Source organism: Dromaius novaehollandiae, chromosome 8, assembly GCF_036370855.1.
Source record: "Dromaius novaehollandiae isolate bDroNov1 chromosome 8, bDroNov1.hap1, whole genome shotgun sequence".
NCBI lineage: Eukaryota > Metazoa > Chordata > Aves > Casuariiformes > Dromaiidae > Dromaius > Dromaius novaehollandiae.
This window is the reverse complement of record NC_088105.1, coordinates 10709487-10722961: the sequence shown is the minus strand read 5'-3', so window position 1 is coordinate 10722961 and position 13475 is coordinate 10709487. Positions and strand designations below refer to the sequence as shown.

At 43.7% G+C, this 13475-nt stretch overlaps 1 protein-coding gene across 1 annotated transcript in view; it reads left to right on the top strand.

Annotated features, from left to right (window-relative positions):
- Nucleotides 1-13475, top strand: part of ACBD6 (acyl-CoA binding domain containing 6) — a 90467-nt gene that overhangs the window by 8561 nt on the left and 68431 nt on the right. The gene's annotated exons all lie outside the window — the stretch shown is intronic.

Sequence of the window (13475 nt, the reverse complement as noted above, 5' to 3'; positions counted from 1 at the left end):
TGTCCAATTGAAATGCTCATATAATATGAAAATATTACCAGAAATATAATGATTGAAAAAGCATGCAGGCAAGATCTTGAATGAGCAAAGTACCTAGTACCATGAGCTGAAATATCCTGAATATTCACAAAACAATGATGAAAAATACTTTCCTGAACCTCTTATGGTAGAGCTTCTGTTCATAAAAAGATACTTTCCCATGTGTGGTGACAAGCATAGCTTTGGGTACTCTTTTCAGTTTCTTGCTTCAGAGAAGTGTTTATTTTCACAGGTATTACCCTCAGGTTACAAAGCTGTCATCTAGGAAAGTGGAATAATCTGTTAGTCTTTAAACTCTTTTTTTCTTAATGCAGCCATATAGCAAGCAGAGGATGGTTTGTGGTGCGGCTCCTCCTCCCTTTCCCTACTGCAAAGAATGAATGTGCATGTTTCTTCCCGTCACTGTCCTTCTCGCAGAAGCCTGTCCCCAGGACTAGGCGGAAAGTAGACCATGCTGGAAAAAGCTACCGCACCAGCTTCTTTGCTGTGAATCTTACGCTTTTCTGTTCATTGTTCCTTCCTCCCTTCTTACATTTTTGATGCAAGCAGCATTATCACATTTGTGTAACTGTGCATAACTCTTGACTTTTGAAGGCAGTGGGGTTTTTTTTCCTTTTCTTTTCCCGTGCAGTCTCAGTGCAAGGAGTTAAAATGCCAAGGAAAATTTGTAGGACATTCTGGTTTACTGTCCATTTACCAGCACACAGGTGCCACGTCTCTTGTCGTGACTATTTTTCTTTTCCTATGCTTTGCCTGTGGCTGAGCTAGAGATCTGTTAAAGAGGTCTGAGAGCTTTACATTGAAGGAATCTCATCAGCTCCAGAAAGGCCAAACAGAGAAAGTTACGTTAGCAGAGAATGTAAGTTAGAAGTTAGCATTAAAATAGATGTGACACTGCTTTCTTTCAAATGAATCACCCATCCTTCCCACTGTATTTTCCTTTTAATTTCACTTTTTTACAACCAAAAATCCTATCAGTTCTCCCATTCTCTGATCTGTCTCCTGCTGCGCTACTTCAATTTACCAAATCCTCCTTCATGAAGCCACAAGAGGGAGCTCTGTTCTTTAAAATGATGGAGATATCTTGGTCAGGGGATGGCGGTAGAATAATAGCTATTTTAGTCTTCAAATTTCAAATTGAATTTATAGATAAGACATGTGGGAACATTACAAGGTGCTTGGTCGCTATCGTTGTCTCTTCTTTACATGCTCATCTGCTGGGATACTTTGAATTTTTCTTGCAGTTGGTAGATTATGAGTAAAAGAGTGTTTGGTTAAAAGCAGTGCAAAGTGCAAATTTGAAAAGTCTAGCTTTTGGATCATTATGGATCATAAATAGTAGAGTAAGAAGTTGTTGAATTTTTCATTGCGCATGTTCATGAATTTGGCTATTTGGAAACCTTTCCAATACTACTGTTGTATTTTCTCTTCAGCAGTTCCTCTTCTCCCTTAAAGTTGTTCTTGTGTGTTGTTTTAAATTTTCCTCACTCTCCTGTATCGTATACTTGCAAAGGGTTTTTAATGTCTTTATCTCTTAATGCTAAGTATGCAAAACTTAAAGCTCGGAATTGCCTTATCTCCTCTGTTCCCCCACCTGCTGAAACCTAGTAGATTTGCTGCTGTTCTGCAGACTTCAGATTGTTGGTATTTTTGTTAATAAGTGGCATGGAACTAAATGCAATATTTCTTATGCAGTCCCCATAGATCCAGTTCTTCATTCTTCTTCATGCCGTTTTCTTCATTCTTCATTGATTCATTCTTTCCTGTTCGCTTTGCAGTTTCTGTATTAGTACACTTTCACCATCAGACTGTAATTGCTGTAATTTAGCAGTCTTGCTTTGCTTGTTCCAGCTGAAGAACAAAGTGGATGTATTCTGATATAGTAGGAGCATCTTGAACTGAATGCTTAGAAGCACTGGGAAGGCCAGTAACGGCCAAAATCTGATCTGCTTCCTCCTGCTCCTGCCCAGAAGTTGGAGCACCTGAACTTTCTTGGGAGATAGCTGAATGTGGAGAGGCAATGGCCATGGCTATTCTCTGCTCTCTGGTGCTCAAATGCCGCTTTTGACAGTAGCAGCACATCTCCATGGCCATTTCCAGCACGTTTAGTTTTACTTGATCCCTAGCCGCTAGCAGGCTGTCTGATATGGTCATGCCTACTTTTTTCTTTTGGGACTTTGAGACATGGAAAGAAATGATCACATTGCATTTATTTTCGGCAATTCTGTTTGCTGGGATATTTAAAATAGCAGATAACCTGAAGAATATTGAAGTGACATCAGTTACCACAATTGCCTGCTTTTTGGATCATTCGCATTCAGGCCTTCCTATGTTAGTATGGTCTTCCAGTGTTTTTTGTTGCTTTGGTCCTTTTCCCCAAAACAGCTGTTAGGAGCATCAGGACTAAACTCTTCCATGCTTGTCTCCATTCTCCTCTTGATGCCATGTTCCTTGCCATCTTCTGCCTTTTAGCACATCCTTTGTTTCTTGTTCTTTTCTTGTGAGTCATTCCTTTTAGTCTCAAGTTCCAGTCAGTGGAAAGGTAATTGCTTGGGCCAGCTCAGCTCTATTTACATATTTCAGAGACATCACCTGTCCTTCAAGTCTACTCACTCTTCCCCCAGAACAGAGAATAATTTATGAAGCAGTTCTTTTGTGTTCTCTGTTCCTAAGCAGAAGCGTTTCATGCTGTCAGCAGACTGCTTTGGGTCCTCCAGAGTGTGTGTGTCTGTGTGTGTGTGTGTGTGTGTGTGTGTGTGTGTCCGTCCGTCCGTCCGTCCCCTGGCTGCTTCTCGGCTTGTACCTGCTTCCTCCTGGTTTACTGGCAGCAAATGGTGCTTCAAACATGTTGCTTTCTCTGGCTTTTGCTGATGTGCCTCTGAATTTGGCAATGCTATTCGTCTGTTCTCCCTGCCAGTCGGCTATAGATGATTGCCTATGTACATTCATCTCTCCGACCCCTCTCTCTCACACTCTGGTTCTGCAATACCTTTTGTTAAGTTGTTATTTTATAGTGTCGGTGCTGTTTTTTGAGTTAGTTCCATTCACAAACTGAAATCCAAATTTTTCAAACCTCAGATTGGCATGGGAATTTGCTGTGTCCGCAGGCACTGACTATTCAGAGACAGGAGCGGAGGAGGACCTCTTTGTCTCAGCAGTGTTGTACAAATATCTCTTCAACTGAGCTTATTCCGCGGGGTGCATGGGTAGAGGTGTGTACATGATACTGCAGGGAGGCAGTTGGGAGCTGTTATTGATTGTTTCTTATAACAAGATGATTATATCGCACAGTTTAAACGATAAAAATAAATAATAAAAAAGCATCCAGATTTGCTCATCAGTTTTAGCCTTCCCTTTGCTGATTACGGTTTTGGCATCTCTTGATGCTAAATATTTCCTTTTGTTATTTCTTACATTGCACATCTACCAGTTCCAATCAAACAGCTTGTCACCCTACTAACTTCAGTGACATCCTTCCCCAAACCCTTGCAGAGGCTGCCTTTCTATCTGCTTTGACTGCTGAAATTCACAGGAGGACTTGATGATTTTCTACCTGTATAAAATAAATGGTGCTTTAACTTATGCTCGACTAGCTTATGAATAGGCTTCCCCAATAATGCGCAAAATAAGATTTCTACTGTGTGACAAGGAAGTTGCGTCTTGGGAATCTGAACAGTACAGACATGTCTCTAAGGGAAAGCAGAAAGAGCTTGAGTTCAAGGAAAATAGGCATTCACCAAACCTCTTTCCTAGGCTCCTAGAGGTTTGAAATGCCAGTGCTAACATTTACAGTGAAGATGTGTGCTTGCATTTTTCAATTACTGTTCTGTGCCCTGTCTGGTTAGAGGAAGCTTGCTCTGTGGCCAAGCAGTCAAGAGGAGGGAAATACCTCTATTGCCGCGTTAGTAGTGTGTGGGTGAGAGTCACGGTATTTAGGGCAGTCAGGAGAGGATCGCTGGGGAATAGACAGCCTGTCTTGTAAAAACTAAAATCGCAAAAGCAGCGTTGCCGCAGGCTCAGAGCAGCCCAGTGAAATAGAAAGCCTGCAGGAATAAAGCAGATTTATTTGGCCGGTGGTCAGTGAGTGTTTCCGCGGGAGGTACTGCAGGGGGCAACGTTTGCTAAGGTGGGTGCCCGGCTATGTTAGCACAGGGCTGGGCGAAGTCCCTGCTGCTTTCTGTTGCTGGTCAAATAACCTTTCTCTGTCATGTTTTAAATGCAGCAGGAAAGTTGGGAGAAACTAAAAGGTGTGAAAAGGAATTTGCATTTCGAGGATACGGTGGAAGGCAGGAGAAACAATTTCTAGGTTTGCCGAGTGGTTCGGGTGTGTGTTTTTGTAGGTTGCATCAGGTGTTATTGAAATACTTAAACATTTGATTTAAATTGATGAGCATCTTGTTTAAGTTGTACCTCCAAGCCATGTAAGTTGTACCTCCAAGCCAGCTTAGAATTTCTGTAGTAAATCAACTGCAAGCTCTGTATCCAAATGTGTCAAAATAGGCATTTTAAAATCCAAACCTGAATTTTTCTTAAATTTGGACTCGATGCTCAAATTTTGCCTGTTCATATGTGGCTGGAGCAACAAGCTATGCTCTTTTGCAGCTTTTATATTAGATCAACTTCTAAGAATTACATTAGCAGATGGATAAATCACACTGCAGTTTCAGGCCTAAATCTGCAGATTTCTTGGTTAGTACTCCGGGGAGACAATTTCTTTTGGAAACTAAGTAAAAGAATTGCATTGGGAAAAACTGGTCTGTAAACAAAATGAGAGCACCCATCGTGTTCTCCTGTTTTGTCTATCAGTCAAACAGATGTCTCCCTTGGTAATCTGTCCAAGCAGCCACTGTTTGTGGTTGGGAAGGAGAAGCAGAGTGGTGTGGGCAGGATTACGAGGGGGATGGGAAGAGCAGGGAGGAGAAGATCTGTTTGGGTCTCTACCTGTCGCCATCAGCAGCGTATTCACATACCTAGTGTGCACTTAATTTGGATAGAGGTCTCAATTTATGGCTCGGTACACTTTGAGGTCAAAAACTTTGAAAATAGCAAATTTATTTTTAATATGAAAGTGATTTAATTGTAATGTGTGAAGTGTGGACTAGGAGAATTACGGCTGCGCTCCTTAAAGCTTGCCGCCTTGCGCCTTGCTCGTGCAGCCCGACGGGGGAGAGGAGCCGCAGGCGTTCACTCCTGCGAGCTGCCCAGCAGCGCTGGCCTTGCCTTGGTTCTTTACCCTATGCATTGCTCTTAGATAAGTCTTTGTGTGCCAATTCCCTTCTAGTAAACTGGGGGGAGGGGTTGCCCAAATGTTAACAATCATTCTTAAGAATAAAATTTGTATCAACATGTTGAAAAACAAAATGCACTTTCCTGTATATTTTGAAAGCTCTAATGACCACATTGGAAGAAGCAGATCACTGAGATAATTTGTAACCAGTAACTGAAATTATTCTTCCATTAAAAAAAAGAAAAAAAAAGTATTTAATTCTTTTACCAGAAGAAATGATTTAAAAAAATAAAAACAACCCCCTACAGTCCCCCCCCCCAGGCTCCTGGCTTTGGGGCATTTGAGAGACTGGAACATCCTTCAGTTTTAGGTGGGCTTGCAAACTCTGGAGTTCCTTTTTTTTCTTTTTATCCAGCTTGGGTTGTGTGTTTAGTACACATGCTGAGAGGGCAAGATGTTAACACATGGAGTGACTTGTCTGCCCCGCTGTTTTTTGCCGGCTGTCTGGGGGACTGTCTCTAGCACACAAGCGCATGGAGTTAGCAGTAGGTGCAGCTTCCTCTGGGAGTGAGCAATTTGTGCCGTGCTTGGCTGGCAAACGCTTGTGGTTCATACGGACCTTGCTTGTGCATGCAAGACTGCAGGCAAAGATGACCCCTTTTGTGTATCCAAACTGAAAATACAGCAGTTTATTAACTGCGCAAGTTAAACCTTGATATTTGGCTTTTGGAGAACACCTTCAGAGCCAACTTCTTTATTCACTAGCAAGTAGATGTTTTGTTTTTCCTCTTACATGAGGCAGTACGGTACCACATTACGAACACTAACTAAATTTCCCAGTGCTTTTGCAATGAAGGTAAAGGATGCTGCATCCCTTGCCTCTCTGCACCTTCCCACAAGGAATGCATTTTAATGCTGCATTATTTTTGCATTGCTCACTTTAGATCCTGCTTGTAAACAAAACTGCACATAGGTCATTCGCTACTTTTCTGCCCCTGTCTTTGCACATTTAACTATGTTTATCAGTTTTATATGGCTCAAGAAAGCTTAAGTCTGGCATATTAAGGGGGCAGTATGCTGCCCACCAGTTTTGCTGTACAGACTGTGTTTTGAGGGGCAAGTCAAATTCCGCTTCCTGTTCGCACTTGCTCCTTTCAAAGGCAGCACAGGTTAATGGGCAGCAAAAGTCCTCACTCTCTACTATGAATATAATGTTGCCATCCCTTTTTTTTTCTTTTTTTTTTCTCCCCCTTAAGGAGGGAGGGGACTAATGAAATGGTCCATGCAATTTCTGTTTGTAACAATGTCAGTGGAGACAGAAGCTGGTGGTTGTTTGCCATGAACCTGCTGTCTGAGGTGTCCGGAAGATGCTTTGTTCTAGCAAGCGGCTCCCACCCCAGCACTGGGTGCTTGTGGGGTTGTCAGTGGTGGTGGGCTGGGATTTTTGCCTGTGGACAAGCTCACAAATGGTAACTTTTTTTCTCTTCTGTAGCTGCATTTTATTGTAGCACACAAAAAACCAAAATGCCAGATCTAGAGTGAGAATTCCAGTTTCTTGGAATTCTTTTTTCTGTCTTAAACATCCTGTGTGTAAAGGAAAAAGGTGAACACATCTCTTACAGTAAAAATATAAATAGCTGGAATACGTGTCAGTCTGCCACCCCTTGGGAACGTGTTGGTTTGTTCTCTGATTTTACATCTCCACGGAAATTTATGGTCTTAGCACCTTTTATTTATGACATTGCAATCCTCATTCAAGCAATTGATTGAAATACAACAGTGCCAAACAGCAAGTCTGTATTTTACAAAGCTTGAAGTTAGAAAGCACACCAAAAATGCGAACAGTTACATGCTTGAAAGCTTCACTAGAATCCTACTCTTGTACACAGCTGCCTGTGTTTCTATACTCCTAAACTTCTTCAAAGTGAAAAATTATAATAATAAGGATTTATGCCGCCTTTTATGCTTTGTCTCTCAACTGCCTCTCAAATAGGGGGCTTACTAGCTCTGCAAGGGCTAATTTTTACTTTTAACGATGTTTGCCTCAATCTTTCCAGCTCAGATACAGCAGTATCCATGCACTACATTTTTAGTGTACTGTGGGCAGCATCGTATGTTCTCTTGCAGTCACTCAGGAACGTAGCCATAGTTGTTTTCTGTGATTACAAGGAAGAAATTGGAGGGCTCTTCATTTTTTGCCACCATTTGGAGCCAATGCAGTAGTTCTGGTTAAACATTTAAGTCAAGATTAAATATTTTTCCCTTTGAATACGTCATTGAATTTATATGCATCATCTTGTTCTGACTAATTAGTACAAGATATTTTTCTGATCTGAAATGCATTCAGGAAAATAAGAACTAGGGACGTAGCTCTGCCTTGCTGCTGCTGCGTGTGCTGCTGCAGCACAGTGATAGGCACAGCATCCAGACAGCATGATTCTCGGCTCACTGCTGGATTGAGACACTGCACGCTAGCTTGATGTACCAGAGGGAACTGAAGAAAATTTGATAAAAACTTAAATTCAGACTGCTGGCATCCGATGACAACAAGATGTAGTAGAATGAGGCAAGGTGTTTTATTGTGTAACTTTCTGCGCAGCAGAGACCTAGCTGCTTCCCCGCCTTAGTGGATGTGCAGGATCCAGGGTGTCGGAGAAGACCGCCAGATTAGGCTTAAGGGGCTGCCGAGCCTCTGCTGAAGGTTGCTGCTGCCGCGGCTGAGTTGGTAGAACATGGATAGATGCTCATAATTCCAGGGAAAGCCCAAGATCTTAGCTAAAATCAAGGTCACAAAATTGAATCTGTTAAGACGTCAGACTGCAAGCTGGTGTGGCTGAGACGCAAACAGGTTTTGCCCTCTGCCGTTCCTGCCTTGTGAGGTGGTAACTCCTGGCAAGCCAAGGAAGGGTTTTAATTGCTGTATATGGTTGTTTCATTCATTGCAAGCTTTATCAGCAATATTGTTTCTCTAAATGGGGATAATGAAAATGTTGAAAAAGCCTTCTTTTTATGAAGCAGCTCTGGGAGACTGAAAGCAGAAAAGCGCAGTATGATGTGGTATGAGAAGTAACTCAAACAGTCAAAACTTTCCCGTTGGATTCATTTCCGTGCTGGAATGCCACTGGCTGGAGTGAGCTGGTAAATGAAGCTTTAGGGGGACGTTACAAAATTGGGGACTGGGGAGGTTGCTCTGTGGGCTAAATGAGAGGAGAGGAATTGAATCAAGTAGGATGCTGTCACAAGGATTATCGAGGGAGGGGAGCTAAGCAGGCAGTGAGCTGTAGGTAGGAGTTTTGGGCAAAGACAGAAAGCAGAGAAGACTGGATGCCAGCCTGAATTTAACAAGGTGTTTGGAAGGGGAGAAAAACCAGATGGGAAGCTGCAGGGCTCAGCAGGGGAGCTGGGGAGGAGCGCGAGGGTAAGAGGACCTTTCTCTGGACAGCCTTAACTTCCCACTGGCCAAGTTGCTTCTAAAACAGCAGTGACCCTCCGCGATGTCAGTGGACTCAGCCTCTTCCCAGGATGCCCAGAATCCCGGAGGAGCCAGGTTTCACGTGCCCCTGAGTCCTGCCACCTTCGCAGGGGAGCGAGGTGGTGGCTTGGAGGGTGGTGGGGAGCGGGCAGTCTCCCTCGCGTGCGGCGTTGAGCGGACACACAGGAGAAGCGATCTGGATTCCCCTGCGGCTCGCGCTGGAGCACATGGCAGCCTCTTGTCAAACTTGCTCCTGTTTTGGCCAGCTGTGCTTGCAGCTTGGCTGTTTTAAATGGGGAAGGGTGCAACCTCTAATTAAAAAACCCTATTTTTCAAAGTAATTGAAGCTGTTGCAGAATTTTCAACTTGCTGTGTCAGAAGCTGTTAAAAAATCAGAGACGTGGATGGAAATTATGGGTGTATCTTACTGTGGAGTACATAATGCCTTGATTTTTAGGCATGGAGTTGTAGACATTTAGCATTGGTGGTATCCAGGCAGGGGAAGGGTCCATGTACCCTGCTGCTTCACATTACTGTGTAAAGGCTTGTTTAAAAGAGAGAATGCATTGGTTAAAAATAGCAAATGTTTTTAGTTAGGAGAAAACAAGGGTCATTGTTCTGTGTATGGCATAAACTACAGAATAATCAGGTGGTTGCTTTAGTGAATGTACAGTTTTTTAGGTTAGGAAAGGGTTAAGCGGTTATGTTTAGTTTGCTCTTTACACAAAGTATCAAGGAGGTATTGAGTTTAATTACAGGAGATTAAGATTTTGTTTAGACGTGTTAGCTAACACATTGGTTAATGTTTTGTAAATGCTGTTTTTCTCTTAAGGTGGAAGAAGAGTTATCCTTTAAAAGAGAATGTATTATCTAGGACTTAGATACTTGGGCTTACAATAGGAAAAGGTGGCACCCTTTAAATGTCTCTGGAGCATCCGTGTAAGTATTTTGTACTGAATTAGCCAGCTCAAAGCCATGTGAAGTCTTAAATACAGCATGAGTGCACAGACACCCAGGGCTATTCAGCAGGCAGCTGCATCCGAATCCTGCTGCTGTGCGTAATTTCACAGCGCTCTTCCCTTTGAGCCTGCAAAGGGCTACGCCTGTAACTGCATAAACCTTCTGTTCCTGCTGAGATGCTCTGATCCTTCCCTTACCCTATTCTGTACGCAGAGACCAGGGAAGAGCTCTTCCTTCTGTTATTTCTTTGTCTGCATAGCCCATAAATCTGGGCTCTGCCTTTATGACCCAGCTCTGTTGGAGGAAACAAATTTCAGTGGCACTGGTCAAGCAGTCTTGGAGCTGTTCCTCTGGTGAATGCGGGAATTGGCCCCGTCGCTGCTGTGACACCGTCTGGTTCAGTATCTCTCCAGCAAACGAAGGATGAATGCTTCAATAGGCAAGTTGGGGGAGAGTTAGAGGGGCTAGCACCCTATCACTGTTTTATTTCTCAAAAGTAAGGCCTGCCTTAAGCTTGTAAGCTTCAGAGCATCTATTTCAACCCAAGCTGTTGTTTAGCCTTACAGGCTTTCCAGTTTGGTCCAGAACACATTTCTTGCCCATTCAAATGTCTGTGTAAATCTAGTAAATTTATACATAAATGAGTATCTTGTATTAAACTGACAAAAGCCAGCAATTATAGTGAAGCCTGTATTTGTATGTAAAGCTTGGTCCACTATGCCTGGGCCTTTGCGGATTTTTATATGGGCAATTTGACAGAAGTGATCGACTTCCAAGCCTGACACTGTAAAGCTCTATGTTACCCATGCGAAAGTTCCTGGTTTCTGCAAGTACAGGGGTGCAAATACACTTTGCTCTGCAGACTTTGGGGTTGTGCAGGCTCCTGCGGAAGTCCATGAGAAGTGAGGAGAGGTGAGTCCAACAGTCTTGTTTGCCACGCACGTCTGCATTTCCATTTGAAAAAATAGCTCCACAAATCAAGCGATGTTGAAAACCACTGCATTAGATTTTTCGATTGTGCATTTTATTCCGTTGCATGCATTTGTTAAAATGTATGCAGTCATACAAAATCAGAGCTACTAGCGAGTATAGAACTCAATGTTGTTAAGCATTTTACATCTATTTCCCTTCCCCTGATGTTTACATCTATTTCCCTTCCCCTGATGGTTTTTACTACTAATTTCCAACTGTGATTATAGTATAGTTTTTAATTAACTCATTAAGGGCTAAATGAGTAATCTTCAAGGCCCTATTTTAGATTACAGCTATTTTTAGCTATGCAGCGCAATGCCATTAATTGCAGTATGTTTGTTTTATCTTTGGAATATAATCTGGAAAATACTTCCTCTGGCCTACATCACGTTTATAAGAGGAAACTCTGCGATAAGATTTAAAAGCACAAGAAAACTTTTTTTTTTAATGTAGCCAGTAATGGAATCTCAACTAAACTGTCTGCGCAGTAGGAAGAGTCATATTGTACTGGGGAACATGCTGCCATTTTTTTTTATAGGACAGTTTGCTCAAATTGTACAGCTCCTCCGTGGTCCCTTGAAAACCTTCCAGGTGCTGAGTCATGTGCATGCACTCCCGGAGCTGCTGGGGGAGCCAAGAAGTATTATTGAGAGAGGAATATTAAAATAGTCTGTTTATGACAGGCATTAATACAGCTGGTGCTGAGGGTACAGTAGCCTTTCACGAAAGGTGGCTTTGCAGAAGCCTCTAATGGGGAGGCTGCCCTCGGTGTGGGCGTATTTTTATCTTGTTTGGATGTAGCTGGCCTCCGCTAGCCTGTAAAGAGTGGCAAGAAATGCTGAGCTGTTCATGCTTTTAGTGGAGAAGGGAGGATTTTATGAATCCTGTTCAACTATTTAATGTGGCGGCTGGTTTTATGGAGAGTAAAAATGCTTTTTCCCTTCAGCAGCATTGCCTCTTAAGGGTTAATATTTACCTTCCCTCCAGCTGCATGCGGTGTGAAGTTCAGCCTAGCTGGAAAGTAGGAAGATAGAGGTGGAAAACACCTTCTTCGGCAGCGCACGTTGTCCTCATGTCACGCTTCAGTAGCCGCCCTGTCAAAGGAGCATCCTGCCTTGCTGCGGGGCCAGCAGCCCCCGTGCCCATCTGGGGAGAAGGGGACACGTCCTCCCCTCCCAGGGACTGTCATCCTCGGACCACCTGCATTTGAGGTGGAGCTCGCCCTCCTCCCGTTGACTCTCCTGGCACTGGCCTTAACTGGCAAAGGAAGACGGCAGCAATTATGGCACACACAATTAACGGGCTTCTAATCTCCAGCCTTGCGTGTAATTGCTGCTGTCAAATACAATTAGTGTCTGCCCAAGTTCCCTTCCCACGGGGGACAGCCGGGCCGTGACACAGAGAGCGAAAGAAAGGGGGAGAGTGACTGAAACTTTAGGAGAGTTTACATGGTCTTGTTGCCTCCCTAATAATCCTCACTCCTCAAGCTGTGTCCAGGAATGTCAATCCAGGGTATTAAGGGGATGCGGTAGCAGGCAAAGCAGGCCTTGAGGTCTGCTCTTGGGTCAACTCCGTGAAGTGCCTTCTGTAAAATTTGTCACCTGAGACTATGCTAGCTTAATTACAATTCAATCAGCACACTTCAACCATTCACTCTTAGCTTCATGTCGGCCTGAAGGGGTTAGGATGCCACCTGCCCTGGCGTGACAGCTGAGCCTGGAACTACCGAGCATCTCCCAGGGGCACTTGGGGAGCTTTGGCAGAGGCCAGCTCTTCTCCTGCCACTGCAAGCAATCCTCCGTGAATTCCCCGTGCTGGGAATGCCTCCAGGCTCCCTGGTTCCCCGTTCGGGACCCCGCTGTCGTCCACCAACACGTCACGGTCGCCTTGCGAGGCCAAGTCAGTTTGCAGTTGCTCCTGTGGTCGCTGCTGAGAGCTGACAGGTTCCTCGCAAGCAGGTTTCCCTGTTCCCCTGTGGTGCTCGTACCACGGCACTAGCGCCCAGTACCTCTCGGCGAAGCTGGTAGGCAGCAAGGTAAAGCTTGTCTCACAGCCGCAACGCTGGATCCTGCAAAGGGCTCGTGTTCGTGAGTCAAGAAGTGTCTCACGCAGGCACAACTTCTCGCTCATTCTTCCTGAAGATGTTAGGAGGTGAATTACGGGGTGCGTGTAGAATAAATGCTGACTTAAATCTCTATGCTATGTATTCTCTGCTACAAAAAACACTTCAGAAAAATTTGGGGGGCAGTATTTCTTGTATCTCTCCCATAAAGCCAGGTACTGCTGCTACTCTGACTTAAGTTTCATCAGGCTCAGAGCAAGAAGAGCAAACAATACAGGAAATATCCTCTGAACTTGACCTAGAAGAATTTTTTCCATGCACTGCAGAGTCTCGGATTTGTGGGCCTCATGTGTAGTTCTCATTTAATTCTTCTCACCTTTTTTGCTTCTAAGCTGTGTGGTGATGCAGAGCTAAGTCTTGACTGTTTCAAGGCTTTAGCCAGTGTAATTTTGAAGACATGTTTTGATAAGAATCTTTTAATAATGACTTTTTTCTTAAATAATATATATTTGGGTGTAGAGAAAAGCCTGAGATGTGTAACTTTCTAGGTGAGGGAATTGGAGTGGCATGATAGCTGGGCTGTGTAACGCAGTCCCGCGCCTTGTCAAATAGTATGTTGTGTGTCTGCATTCGCAGAGCTAACCAGGCAGAGTTCTCAGTTTGCTCTGAATAAAATTGGGCTGTCTGACACAACGTGTTCCTAAGATCTACCTCTTTTGTTAAATCAAATTAGGATTTTAAGA